Source organism: Protopterus annectens, chromosome 10.part0 (genome assembly GCF_019279795.1).
Source record: "Protopterus annectens isolate FY-2018-M chromosome 10.part0, PAN1.0, whole genome shotgun sequence".
In the NCBI taxonomy this organism is placed as follows: Eukaryota; Metazoa; Chordata; order Ceratodontiformes; family Protopteridae; genus Protopterus; species Protopterus annectens.
The window spans coordinates 1,283,647,533-1,283,662,779 of record NC_056744.1 but is presented as its reverse complement, the minus strand read 5'-3'; positions in this window follow the sequence as shown (position 1 = coordinate 1,283,662,779).

Sequence of the window (15,247 nt, the reverse complement as noted above, 5' to 3'; positions counted from 1 at the left end):
TTGTTAGAGTGTGTTTTAAAATTTTAGTTTTGAATGTTTTTTTCCCATTAAGAAGTGAAACAAAATGTTAACCAATAATGACAAAAGTACCCATTTCAGAACATTTCAGCCTTAAAAGGACACTCAAACTGTTGTCGTTATAATCCACTAGTATCCACACTCTTTAATCACAACCACTTTGTTGACAGTGTATGCACTATATGTCTGATGGAGATAACAATTACCACAGTAAAGGTTTCCAATTTGCTTTACAAAAGTACACACGAGTCATGCAAAGACAGACTAATGACTTTTAACTTTATCAGCTCAGTAATGTGTGTAATTTTTGTGTACAGACATCCCTGAAATTCAGCAGTTATAGCTAAATTGTCAACTGTAACCTTCCCAGATATTTACGTCAAAAAGAGTCCACAATAAACCAGAAAATATCACCAACACTAATAAATGTATAGAATCCAGTTTTTTTATTGTAAGCAGTGAATAGACAACAAGCAAGATCATTAGACTGGTTTTGATGCACAATACATATTGTTTAGTAACACAACCTATCCCAGGATCTGACACAATTTAAATATCAAAAATGGCATAAAAATTAATAAAGATTAAAGCCATCTTAAAGGCACACCACCCATAACAAACAGATTCTGAAATCAAAAATATTCAGTAAGATGAGGCTTATTGCCCCCAAATTCAAAATCCTATTTTTTTCTTTATTTACTACAACATTTCTCCAACCTTGAGTTTCAGTAGACACTTTATCAATTTCACTAAATAAAAATTTAACATTTTGATGTTCCAACTGGTGTTTGTAAAGGCTATTATGTTCCCTTTTCCAGTGGATGTCACTAAAATGTTCAGACAGCCAATGTTTAAATAGCCTTGTATGTTTTCCCATGTAAAATGCCTTACATTTGCAGGCTGTTAAATAAACTGCACTCATAGTCTCACATAAAATAAAGGAATTAATCCAATAAACATGGGAAGTGTTCACTGAAGTAAACTTCTTACTTTTCTTTACAAAATTACCAAAGGACCACTGACCACATATTTTGCAACCCTTGATTATATATCTATCTAAGCTGAACTGTATCTTGTCAGGGAAATGTGTCTTCCTATATTCCTCAAATATTGACCAATTGTTTGAGCTCTTCTATAAACAAAATTCCATCTATCTGAAACAATTCTACCAACTTGCTTGTCTGATTTTAAAATATCCCAGTATCTGCTAATGTTTTTACATTTTTGGATGTTGATCACCATAGGTAGTAACCAAGACAAACTTCCACCTATTTTGTTGCTGTTTCTCTATCAACATTTCATCTTTTCTGTCATAGATAAATGAATCCTGTTTATCCATACTTTGTATTGTTCCTTTGCAATATTAATATCCTCCATATGATATTCCTTGCCTAAAACCCATTATTTAAATCTGCATAAAAATTCTTATAATCATTCTATTGAAAACAAATCCACTTTCCCATTATAAACTGAGATTAGGGGATATTGAAGCTAACAAAATTAGAATGTCAACTTTTAGCCATAAGAAGGGAATTTTGACCAAAAGGTTTATGAAAAACAGTAGTACTCAAGGTTCTATTACTAGTAATACTGGGTAAGCAAGTTGATATAACTAAATCATTTTTGAGCTATGATATAGAATCAGAATTCCCTAAACTTAGTAAGGCCTTGCTTACCCCTAGATTTAATAATATCCATGTAGGCACAGTGTAGAGCCTGGATGGAGTGTTACATTGTCCGTGTACACGGTTCCCCCTCGGCAGCACACCATGTATATTAATCATGGTGCGTTGCCAAGGGAGAGCCATGGGACATGGTTACTGAATCACTGTAGAGAGTGAGGTGCAAAATGTGTCTGCAAATGAGTAACCCACTTCCTGCACTGTCCAATGGTATTATAGCAATGTAATTTATTTATTTATTTTTATTTTTTTAAAATGCATGTTTGTGAGGCACGGCGTGGAGCACAGCAGTGTTAAGCGGTGCCAAGACACCTGCCAGACATCTAAAAATATAAACCAAATATTTTTAATTAGTCTGTAAAGGTCAAGTTTAAGTATAGCTAAGTGGGTTTGTTCGGCATGCTGTGGTGCTCAGCACTGCTTAAAGGTAGCTCAGAGGTATATGTAAAGGTATAAAAAAATACAAATGTCCCTGTAACTAAATGGTTAGTGTTACAGTAGTAGGTGCAGGGTTTGAATACATGGAAGAGCAAGTTAGCATTTTTATGCAAAATACAAATTATGGAAATTATTTTTAAATACTGGCCTGCTGCACTCATCTAAGCTCTGCTAAGACCTGCTAAGCCCTGCTAAGCACCACATAAGTACAACGGCTGAAACTGTTTGTGCTGAGCTGCACCACATTTCTAAATATTGCCCAGTGGTGTGTAAGGGCAGGAAAACAGCCTATATTAAGCCCAAATATGATGAAGTTCTGTCTCTGAAGGATACAAAGGCAGGCATTGGAGAGGTTTTGTACTTTCAGGCACAGTTGTGGGGCATTTAGGAGTCTGGGGTCATGGTTGGACTCCTTGTCAAAAACCATGAGGGCAGGTTGATGCAGGGAGGTAACCAGGGCTCAGAGAGAAAGGTGGAGGCCTGAGACCCGCTTGCAATGGACCTCATCAGTGCAACTGGTTTCTCCCACACAGGTGAGCAGTGCCATCATTCCCATGATGACTTGAAAAGATGGAAGGACACCAGGGTCCAAGAATTCTGGGCTGGGAATGTCTCACGTGTATGTAAGTACAATTACCCATGTTTCACCAATATCTAATCTTGATTGTCTGCTAAACCGGTATATATATATATATATATATATATATATATATATATATATATATATATATATATATATATATATAGTGCGCTTCTCTCCCAACAGCTGCAGAGGAGCAGGCTTGCAACATCGAGGTGCATGCCAGGTTGCGCTGTGAGTGTGGTGAGTACAGATGTATTTTCCTACTATAGTCAAATAAGGAAGACAGAGTAAAGCATTAACTTTGATTAGGCATATACAGCAAAGATTGTATTGCAATGAATGTGGATTTACAGCTGTACTGCAAGAAGTTCATACTGCCAACTGTAGTGGCATAAGCAGGCAAGACTAAAGCATTAACCGTAATAAAGTATATGCAATACAAGTTTGTACTGCAATAACTGTGGAATTACGGCTGTGTTGCAACACCTGCATAATGACAACTGTTGTGCAATAAAAACATGAAATTTTACCAGTAACTGATTGAATGTTTCTCTAATAAAGTGTTTGTGAAATGACCGTAGAAGTAGGGCTGTTTTTCAAGATATCAATCATTAAAACTGTTCTGCAATAAAAACACAAATTATTATCACTACATGCATGAAGGTATATCTAATAAAATTTGTTGTGCAATAGGGCTGTTTTGTATGTATTCAATTATTAAAACTGCTCTGCAATGAAAACACAAAATAGTGTCAGTACCTGCATGAAGGTATGTCTAATAAATTCTGTTGTGCAATAGGGCTGCTTTGCATTAAATCAATTATTAAAACTGTTCTGCAATTAAAACACAAAATAGTACCAGTACCTGCATGAAGGCATATCTACTAAAGTCTGTTGTGCAATAAGTGTAGGTTCAGAGTTGTTTTGTAAGAAATTACTTATGACAACTGGTCTGCAATGACACATGGACCAATAGCAATAACACCAAGGTAAATTGTGTACAGCAGGATTGTCTTCTTTTCACCATTGCATGTTAGCTACAAGCATTCAGGCTATGAGGTACGGTGCTGCAGTCAGGTATAACAGTCTACTACCTGTAGACTGCAAATAACCCATAATCTGATATTGTTTGTTGACTTCACAGATATTTCAACACACTAACAATGTATTGTGTACACCTGAATTCTATGTAGCAATGTAGACTTTACCTAGTATCTCTGTCATGCTTGAATGTCATGCATGTGTGTTCAACTGTCACTGCAGTCAAGTATAAAACAGTACTAGTATTAGCAGGTCATATTTTGGTGCTAGGTGAGCTCTAGGCAAATACCAGTCAGTCAGTAATCAGCAGTGACTCAGTAGCTCAGGTTGGTAAATGATGTGTATGAAGTACATTTTTGTCACATACAGACCAGGGTTCGAAACCAGTGCTATGTAGATGTAAATATTACAGTATCAGTCACGTAATGTTTACAGATATTCTCTCCACAGGAACTACAGGTAAATGCATGAGATATCCCATATTATGAGTACATTATTGTGTGTTTACATGTCACAGACTGTTACAATTATTACCAGGAATGTGACAATACAGCACAAAATACAGGAAATAAGTGTAATAATAATAAAATAAAATAGAAATAAAATGTGTAAGCTTTGGTATGGCTGCATGCCTGGAGTGTGTGTTAAAGGTTGTTGCAGTCAATTAATACATTTGATGCAGATGTGCTGTGTAGTCACTGGTATTGGGTTGTATCTCCATGCCTGCCAAGTAAGGCATGGTAGTTGTTTACTGTCTGTACTATACACATACATGTCTCTCAAGTGTTACTCTGTCATGAAATTTAATTACTGTTGCATAATCCCTCTGTCACAGATGTATCATCGACATGATTATGTAAATAGTAAAGTAACACTACATCAGCCCACAGTACACCTTGGTAGTTATATAGGTACACCTGATGTGCAAGTGTTCTGTGCAGTTGTGTACCTGCAGTTGTTACTGCTTACATAATATCCAATTACAGATTGAGAGGTATGTATGTATGTATGTTTATATAGGGCACTTTTACACATAAGTAAAGGACAGACCTGTAGAGTAGATAGCAGTACTGTTGTCAACTATATAGCCTATAATTATATTAATAGACTGTATTTCTCTCTCTTCCCACCCCTTATCTTCAAATATTTATTATTGTTATGCATTGGTTATGGTTTACATTTATTATCTTTGTGTTATTTAAATGCCACAGCTGTTATCTCATTGTGTTAATATCTTGTACTACAGCTGTGCCTGTTTGTTGGATGCTGTTAATATACATGGAACTGTTATGTCATTGTTGTAATGCTGTGGCAAATGTTCATTCCAAATAATATGCATGTTGTGTTGTGTGTTCAATTGTTGTTTTTAAAAATAACTGTTTAACCTCCAGTGTTTCACCTCCATAACCACAGCATGTCAGAGTAGGCCAGTTTCTACTGGTTTCACTCAGTCTATGTCAGCCTGTCCTGCCCCACGGTCCCAGCATCTCTAGACACTCGCCAGTGGTGCCTCCTCTGCTGACCCCAAAAAAAGTGGTGTCTCAAAAGGGAGAGGATGTGCCCCCCAGTAGTGGAGAGGGGCGGGTAGTCGGTAGTCAGGATTATTCCAGCCAGTGTGCAGGATTATTCATAGTGAGGAAACAGGAACATCACCAGATATAGGGGGGCAACAGACTTGCCCAGGGCCGGGGGGTCCTGGTTGCCAGCCTCCAGCTCCAGCACCACCTTGCCTGAGGCAGTGGGAACTCAGTTGTGGGAGCTGGAGCCAGTGTGTACATGCTGCTGCTGGCCATCTGGAAGCACATGCTCCTCCGATTCCAACCAACCTCACATCCAAGGTCCTTTACCCTCCATGTATCACACTGACCTGTCTGTTCTGTCTGTCTGTCTGCAGTCACTGTCACACATGCCAACTGTCTGCCCCCACACCTTATACATTATCACATACATAACACATTCAAAATTCTTTAAAAACCAAATAAAACCTGTTAAACATAAAAACCCATACATATACATCATTTTTATATTCACATGTGTCCACACAAATGTCCTTGTCCATCCAATTTAACAACTACACATTCCTGTCTTCCCTCTCCCTCTTTGTTGTCCTCAGAGTTTCACATTCACACAATCTGTCATTGCACACCAAAAGCTGTGCAAGAACACCAAAAAATAAGTACTATGGTCCCTCACCCCCCTACCCGTCCCTACCATCCTGCCTCACTATTTTTCCCCAACTTTCTCTCATTTCCTCACTGTCCTATCATTTTTTTTTTTTCTTTTTTTTTTTTTTTTTTTTTTTGTATGGGGCACCCACCACACCAACACACCAAACCCACTTAAATTAACAAAAAAAAATAAATGATTATGTATTGTATTTCAGTGTTGACACACATTCAAAACCACTAGACATGTTGTTTTGAACAAGGGTCCCTGTTAACTGCAGCTCATTGCATTAACTCACAAGGCCACACAGATCTTAAGTAAAGCATGTGTTTCTAGCAATACATACTGATTGCCACTGAACAAGAAATCAAAAACCTACCTAAGGTGACAACTACATGGGACAATGATGCAGAATGCAAATACATCAGTAGACACACATAATAAATAATAATGGCAGTACACAATGGCCTGATAGGTGGTAAATGCCTTTCCTTTACCTGTAACATCTTCAACACCTGTTAAGGCACAATGGCAGAGTACATATGTTCAAATGGGGACTGGACTGCAAAACAACTGCCTTGTTAGCCATGCACATACTGATGAATGCAGACAACCTGTGTCACAGCCAGTATGTCAGCACATATATCTGGCAAATACACATGCGGTAGCACTGATTCAGTGGCTCAGTATGTTAAATTCCTTGCATACAGAACATCTAGCCACACATAGTTCTGGGCATTTGAATCCAGTCTGTTGCACTTCAATTACATTGTTGTGAACACAGCAAGTAATGACTGAGTCATGTACCCAAGTCACAGGCCTGCAGTAGAGGACACACTGCACACTTGTAAATAAACATATAAGCATATCTTGCCTACTACTCTACTATTGGCACAGTTGCATAACAGCTGCATCTTAAGCACAAGCCTCAAATGGACTGTAATGAGTTCCTTTACCCTGGCTCTACTGTAATGACAGGGCTAACACAGCTGACACAGTTACATGTACAGCCTGCAGGCCTCCAAAGTGTTCACAGTCCCACCCATTATGTCCTAGGCTGACCATACCTCCCAACCCCCTATAACAAACAATCCGACACAACCACACATAAACCAGGGGGAAAAAGCCAGCCAGAGAGATAGGTATATGTTTCACAGTTTGCCCCTACAAAGATATTAAGTTGATAGAATACTAGCTACTGCATTACCATGCATATTCTCACCAGAATGTTTTTGCTGAGAATGCCCAGATGACCACTGTGTCATGGGCATGGACTAAACATCAATGACAAAAATGGGACATACTTCATACATCTCTACAGTGGACATTATTGTAACCTACCCTCTGATGCTGTAGTCTCACACCCACATATATATATATATAAAAAAATAAGAAAGAAAGGCAGGCTACATTTTATATTTATATTATGCATGGTGTGGTGCCATGTTGTGATGATTTAATAATATTGCATCTGTTTTAGATGCAATTAGCAATTCTGAGCCACAGATTGGTGCACAGGCAATTAGCTGTTAATAAACATTACCTATAAAAGGCAAGCAACTGCTTATGGGGAACAGATCCATATGTGGTTTTACTCACACAGACAGTGTATGTGCATGACATTTGCAGAGGAACACTTCATAAAAAAGGAATACATCACTCTACCAGGTATGTACTATACTTCCCCATAAAACAGGATGCAGATGGGAGGATGGAGGTATGGGGAATAGGGATTAAAAATAGCAGGCTTGTATTAGATCTGTAAGAATGACATGTCAGTGATACTCTGCTGTCCAACATCTACAAGCATCCCTCTCAATTGTCCCTGCTGTGAATCACATCTCTGCTCTCTCCCTGTCCATCCCTCTTACAATGGTTGGCTGTTGTAGTACAGATAGTGGGGTACACATAAGACATAGTGATAGTAAGGGTGTACATTCCTGTAACATCAAACATTGTACTGTAATTCACATCCTCACAGTCTGTCAATGTCACACATAAATAGTACTAACATTGTACAAGTGTTCCTGAATGTCCCTGATGTACTCTGGCTAAGTCCCTGTTTCATGGGCTTTCATCCCTGTCTGATTGAGAGTTATGCCTAACATACCTTTCAACCTCCTACAGTAAGATATCAGGACAGCGACATATTTACTGGAGGGACAAAAGCCCAAACTCAGTAAAAGAGTGTACATATTGGCCATACAAAGTAAAAATATGATTAGAGTAACAGATATTACTGTAGCATAAGTTTTGTCTGAGGGGTCTAATTCTGTGTCAGTTTTCTGACAGTAACCATCAATCAGTGGAGAACCATTTGTCAGACATCAACAAGTTTGTGAAGGACCACATCTATGAGGCAAACATGGTGACATTCTGCAAATATCTGTATAGTTGAGAGGCATGATGCCTACAGGGAACATATACAACAGCAGGTGTGCACTGCTGTCTGTCATTGTGGCATACTGGTGTGGCTGGACTGTCCCCATATAATTGTTGGAATAGCTCACTGCTATTTGTCTGAAAGTGGCAGTATCACATATTAGTGGGGATTTTCCCATAGGGGACACACCACAGTACACTGCAGTGATGGTTGTAGAGACATAGAACAGAATCTGTCACAGCACACAGGGACATTACCCAGTATTGCTACTATCTTGGTGACAGCTAAACATGCAGTGTGTCACCAAACTGTGGGGTATGATGTGTGAGGGAGCAGTGGATAGTGCAGGCTATAATTGGTGTGGAGGGTCTGTACATAGTGGACAGCCATGTATCTGGTCCTGTAATATGTTTCTTCTTGTTGTCTTGCAGGAACAATGTACGAAAGGAGACATCCTCCATTTTCATTTACAGAAAATTATGCTATACTGGGTGCCCTCAGACTCAGCCATCACATCCTACTTTCAAGGGGTCACCACAATCATGAACAGTGGGCAGCATTGTGGGCCAACCTTGTGAGGGCTGTTAATCATATTGGCCAACAGGACAGGACCTATGACCGGTGGCAGCATGATCCCTGGTGACATCAGCTGCCCTTTGATGTGCAACATTGACCATGTCTGTGGCCTGTGACAGAACATCCACTCTCAGCCACAGAGGAATTCCTGGTGAACCTAGGATCAACCAACAGCTCCCAGCCAACCATCACACCATACATCCTGGAGGTGGGTGCCACAGCATCCACATCAGAGGAGCATCCAGGTAAGCTTACTGTGTTCACTAGTGTAATACATTAGCAGTCACAGTGGCAGGCTGTACAGACCAGTACATGGGTGTCAGGTCTGCATTGGGGGGAATGTTTACCCACAGTTGTGCACACATACTCAGAATGTCAGCAATATAGCCAGTATCACATTAGCCACTGTACATGTGGATATACACACATATTACCTTGTAACACTGCAACATTTGCTGTTGCTGACAATACCTTTCCCTCACCTTTTCATAGGTCCATCAGGTGTGGCTGGAGTTCATGGTCCCGTACCTGGTAAGTGTGATACTATTGTTTTCCAGATTAGATATACCCCATGAATGTTAAGGGCTGCCATTTTTCCTTATACCCAACTGTTGTGCTTAGCCAGAGAAGAATAACTGTATGTTCCATTTTGGAGCAGTTAACTACAGTGCATAGCCTAGGAAATGACAGGTGTGTATTTGTACAAACATTAACATGTTTGCACTTATAGTTATGAGCACCTACACAGCCTTGTATACATGAGGCAATTACTCCAAGATGCCCATTCAAACACGATAGGGAGAAGGTACATACCTGAGGCAGTGCTACTACAACTGGTATACCATTGTCAAGATAGGTGTACTGGGTGTTATGTGCAGTTCTGTCACATACACTGTCATATTGCACACCTTACAGCTGCATTGTACTGGCAACATTACCTGGCTGTAGGTGATGTGCATGTTATACAGGGCCTGGGTTGCCTTTGCGTGTTGTTGTGAGTGTGTGTGTGTGTGTGTGTGTGTGTGTGTGTGTGTGTGTGTGTGTGTGTGTGTGTGTGTGTGTGTGTGTGTGTGTGTGTGTGTGTGTGTGTGTGTGTTTTGTGCATGGGTTCAGAGATGAGAAGATGTGGGACATGTAATGCAGTTGTGGCTACTCATCTGTATGAGTTTGTGTATTGCCATACATAGCAGTGCAGGTGGTAATGTACTGCTTTAATCTTGCTTCTCACAGGTGAACAGGAGGGTTGGAGTCTGCCCCCTCACAACCTGATGTCAGTGTCTCATCAGACTCTGATGATGATGGTGGCCATTGTGAGGCATAGGTGGGGTTATCGATGGCTGAATCTGTCCCAGAGGTTGATATCCCTCTTCTGCCCCCATTGTCCCTGTACACAGTCAGTATGCCCACACATACCTAGTCACCAGAGGCACAGATATTGGACAGTCAGAGGGTGGCAACATAGTACTGGACAGTGTGAGAACTATGGCGTCAGTGAGTGCAGACACTGGCCATGGCCAGACAGTTGGTGAGGTCCCACACAGGTAGATTGACAGGGATGCTCAAGAGTGGACTGCTGCCCATCCATCTTCTGTTGCAGGTGACACATTACAAGTCACTCAGTGCATGTTTCAGGCTGTCATAGAGGCACAGGCACAAGCTGAATGCAACACCAGATGTGTGCTTAGGGTTATGGATGCAGCACAGTCTGACATCCATGACTGTCTCCACCACATTGGTGATGCTATGGAATGTTTCACTGATGTAGAGGACAGATGGTGGGCTGAGATAGTGTGTGCCTTTGAGTGCATGTTCTCTGTGCTGGAACATGTGGTTGGGGTTGGGCATCAGACATGTGGATGTTGGGCAGCAACACCATCTGCTGGGAGTCCACATGGCCATGCACACTCACGTGACCCATAGTGGCAGTGCCTTCAGTGTTACAGATGGAAATGTGCTGTGTACAACATAACATGCCAGGACATGGGCACTTGGTCCAGGATTGTCCCATGGGGATTAAGGCCCAGCAGACAGCAGTCACCATCATGTACTAGCACTGAGTTTGACCTTGGCCATGGTGCTGCCCATTCTACAACTGCTGAAGCCAGTTCCCGTGTTCATGACTGGAGATGGTGAACAGTCCACTCTACCATGTATGGTCCACAGCTGTCCACCATACACATGTGTTGGGCTAGCACTGGGCTTGACTGTGTACATGCACACACTCCAACACCACTGCTATATGCAGATCACCTACAGACACACACACAGCACCTCTCCATGGACCATGTTACCAGCACCCCTTCCTGACTCACACACATGCTGTCACCTGTTTGGCACAGCCTAGGCCTTTTTCACCCACCCACCACACCCTATGCATGTGTTGATACCTGTGCCACATCCCTGCCATCCATGTCATCAATGCAGGGACCTGCATGTCTGATGCACAGGGTAACTATATTACTTTACATGTGTTTGTGTGTTTCAATAGTGTTATGCCATGGCAGTTGTTGTGGGCCACGACAGGTACTGTATGCTGGCATGTCTCAGGACTACACATCAAAAAATTTGTAACTCTGTTGCCTGATGGTACACTGGTGGTAGTGTTACAGAATGACAGGTGTGTCATGGAGCTGTGTATGTTTTTGTCCCAGGAGTCTGAGTGGTTCAGCTATGGACACATGACGGCAATACAGAGGTAAAGGATGACAAGGCAGCACAGCAGAGATATGACATCAGCAAGGTATGCCAGAATATGTGCATGGCTCCCTAGGTGCACATGTGTAGAACAGTGTATCACAGACAATGGGGACAGTCATCGTCATCATGCTTTCATACCCTGTGACATGCTCTACTACCCTTGATACATGTCACCTTGGTAGACTGCATGTACAACTGTAGATGGTGGCAGACATCAACTATACTTATGTAGAGGAGGGCAATTTAGGGCCAGCAGCTAGTCAAAGTGCCATAAAATGCATAACTATTGCATGAGTATAGGCCACATGGGCATGTCTCTAGCATTGTCAGAAGGCGTATTTATACACATACAAGTTAGATGCTGTGAGATTAGAATCCCTACCTATCTAGTATTACACACTATAGCTCACAACACTTATTGCATGTGCCATGCTGTTTATGTGATAATACACTGTCAGTCAGTGCTCTTAAGGTGGATGACATCAGCAGGCCTTGTAACAGAGGCCAATCTTGAGGCCAGCAGCTAGTTAGTGACCATAAAATTCATAACCATTGTACAAGCTCATAGGGGCTTGTCTGAAGTTCTGCAAGCAGATATATTTATACACACACAACTTGGATGCAGATATATTTATGCACACACAAGTTCGATGTTGTCAGAGTAGAACCCCTACTTATCTAAGTCATAGACAGTGCAGCTTGCAGCACTTATCATGTGTGCCATGGTGTTTATCTGCTGTTAGGTTGTCAGACAGTGCTCTTAAGGTAGCTGACATCCACAAGCCATGTAGAGGAGGGAATTTAGAGGCCAGCAGCCAGTCACAGGGCCATAAAATGCATACCATTGCACAAAGACAGTCCATGTGGTCATGTCCATAGTGCTGTGAGGGAATGTACTGACACACACACAAAGAGTTGGAGGATGTGAGAATAGATCTCCTACCTATCTACTATTACACACTACAGCTCACAGTACCTATTGCATGCGCCACAGGTTATGTCTGGCATATATGTTGATGCAGGCACAGTACTTGTGAAGTACGCAAAGTGGCTTTGTCTTAGACAGCATGTGTGGCCTGCAGAGTGATACTGCTTGGTACTGTTATTGTATCTAGTGTCCTATAAGTGGGATACCTGGTAACATCCCTGCTATGTGTGTATACTTACCAGTCTGGGCATATGTGTCTGTTTGCAGTTTGATAGGCAGACATGTGGCCAGGGACAATATGGCCTGTCCAAGGAATGCATTGCACCCATTGTACATTAAAACACCTGTGTACCTATGTCTGTCTGCAGGGTGACATCCTGTAGGCTCAGGGGCCTGTGGGTGAGTGGATTATGTACTGTTGTTGCCTTGGTCTGGCATCTGCATTAAGGGGTATGTGGGAACATTCGTACATTCCTGCCCATATCTAAATAATGTGTATAACAGGGCTGTTTCTTTAAATGTAGCTGTGTGTCAATAATGTAACTGTGTTATGTAGAAGTATGTGGGCAGCCTATGCATCTATATACTTCCTGTTATCATATATATATATATATATATATATATATATATATATATATATATATATATATATATATATATATATATATGAACCGCATACTGATAGACACACTAATCAAGTGTGAAGGGGATAGGGAGAGATAGATATGTAGATATAGCTGTATGTTTGTACAGACATATTTCCATATAGCAGGTCTTTGTGCGGTACAAGCAACAGAGTTGGGCTGAAGTTAGCTAAGTGTAGGAGCATGCCCAATGTGATTGTCAGTACTTAAAAGGTGACTCCAGGTCAGAGCTACCTGTATTCCATTCCAACATTATTGTGTGCTGCAGGCCACTGGCTGCTGCACCTGTTACCACAGTACTGCAGTTGCCTGATATTGTCCAAGGCATTTCCTGGCTGTTTGCTGACCTTAATATTTGACTCCAACTTCAGAAATGTAGAGAGCTTCACAGACTGTCCCAACTCTTGCCGCATATTTTTGGCTCGTTTCACATAACATTGTTGTTTTCTGGCACATTACTGGCAAATCAGTCAAGAATTAAGTCAATTAATAATGAAAGATATTTGAGTTTCAAACTCCATGCACAGCAGGTGAGGCATGCGAATACAGGACCTGTTATTCTATCCACATTCTATGTTTGTAGGAGCAAATATTTAAAACCCGTCCCACTTTTACTCACTTTATTTGGCCAGATTTCCTGCTGTAAGAGGTTGAGAGATATGATGTGACTGGGATACATGATTAAACACCACACACACAGGGTGACAGTCTGCATACCTGTCCCTGTACATATTTATGTAGAATGCCCAGCATTCCGCCCCATATCTCTACTGTGTTCTTCATACATTTGTAGTTTCCCGGTGCTATACTGTACATCAGTCACTGACTTGTTGTACCTACTGACACATTTAACTGATGGTCTTTACATCCTGAAGCTACTCTGGCCTGTTGTAGCCTGCTGTTATACTAGCCACCTGCCAGGTTACTCAGGGTGTATAATGTCTGTCTGTAGTTATGGCCCTTTCTGCCCCCACTCACTATTGTTTTGTCCAGCTTTCTTTCAGTAACAGATTGAGGGGTTATGGCAGTTTGCGGGACTACTACCATATGAGTACCTCACATTCAAAAAATGTTGGATGCTGCCAAATTCGAACCATCAGCACCATTAAATATGCTACTATCAATGGCCCACTGAGCCACACCGGCTGCCAGACAGGGAAGTTTCCTCTCACACTAAAAACAAGATAAAGGAATTGTCTGGTGTGCTGGTATATCATTGCAGACTTACTGTTACAGCAGTTGTATGGCAACATGTGTTTGGAGTGGGGGATGACCAGCCTATGCTCTGCTGGCATAGACAATCATGCGACTGTCCTATGACCCCAATGTTTGGCATCTCCCTGGACTATTGTCATTGAGTTTCCCGCCATGTGGCTTAGTGGCTATTATGGAGCAAATACTAGTGAACAGAGCACCTGTTGTCCCAAGTGGCTGTTAGATCTGTACAAGTAGCCCAGTATCCCACTATAGATCTCTTCAAATAGCCCAGTAGTACACTATATATAGCTCACTATATTCACTTGCATACATGCAGCAGATCCTTACATATGCTACCATATTGTAGTACCCTTTACAAGTGGTGTACAGGAGACTAACTTACTTTGCAAATGCAGCATTTGACAGACATGTAGTTCGGGGCTGACTCTGATGCTGGCAGTCCACAGCCAATACATGGCGAGGTACAGGTTGTGTGGCTTGGCTGGCATAATTTTTACTGATATGTATACAAGTAGGAGTATGGTGTTAGCCCCTAGGGCCCTAAGTTGCCTGTGCAAGTGCTATGTGGTGTCTCTTGGCCAAGACCAGGGCATATTGGGCATACCTACATCTGCCTACAGGGACAGCCACAGGGGGGGTTCCTCCTCCAAGTCCCCCTGTGGGTGCAGCTGTGGTGTTCTAGTCACTGGTGGGGAGCTGTGTATCCCTTCCCTTTGCTTATCCTGCTGCAGCTGTTTCTGCAGGATCATATTATGTAGCATGGCACATACTGTGAACATCCGTGCATATTTGGCTAGAGAGTACTGCAAGGCTCCGCCTGATATACTGAGACACTGGAACCGTGACTTCAGCAGCCTAGACATATGCTCTATG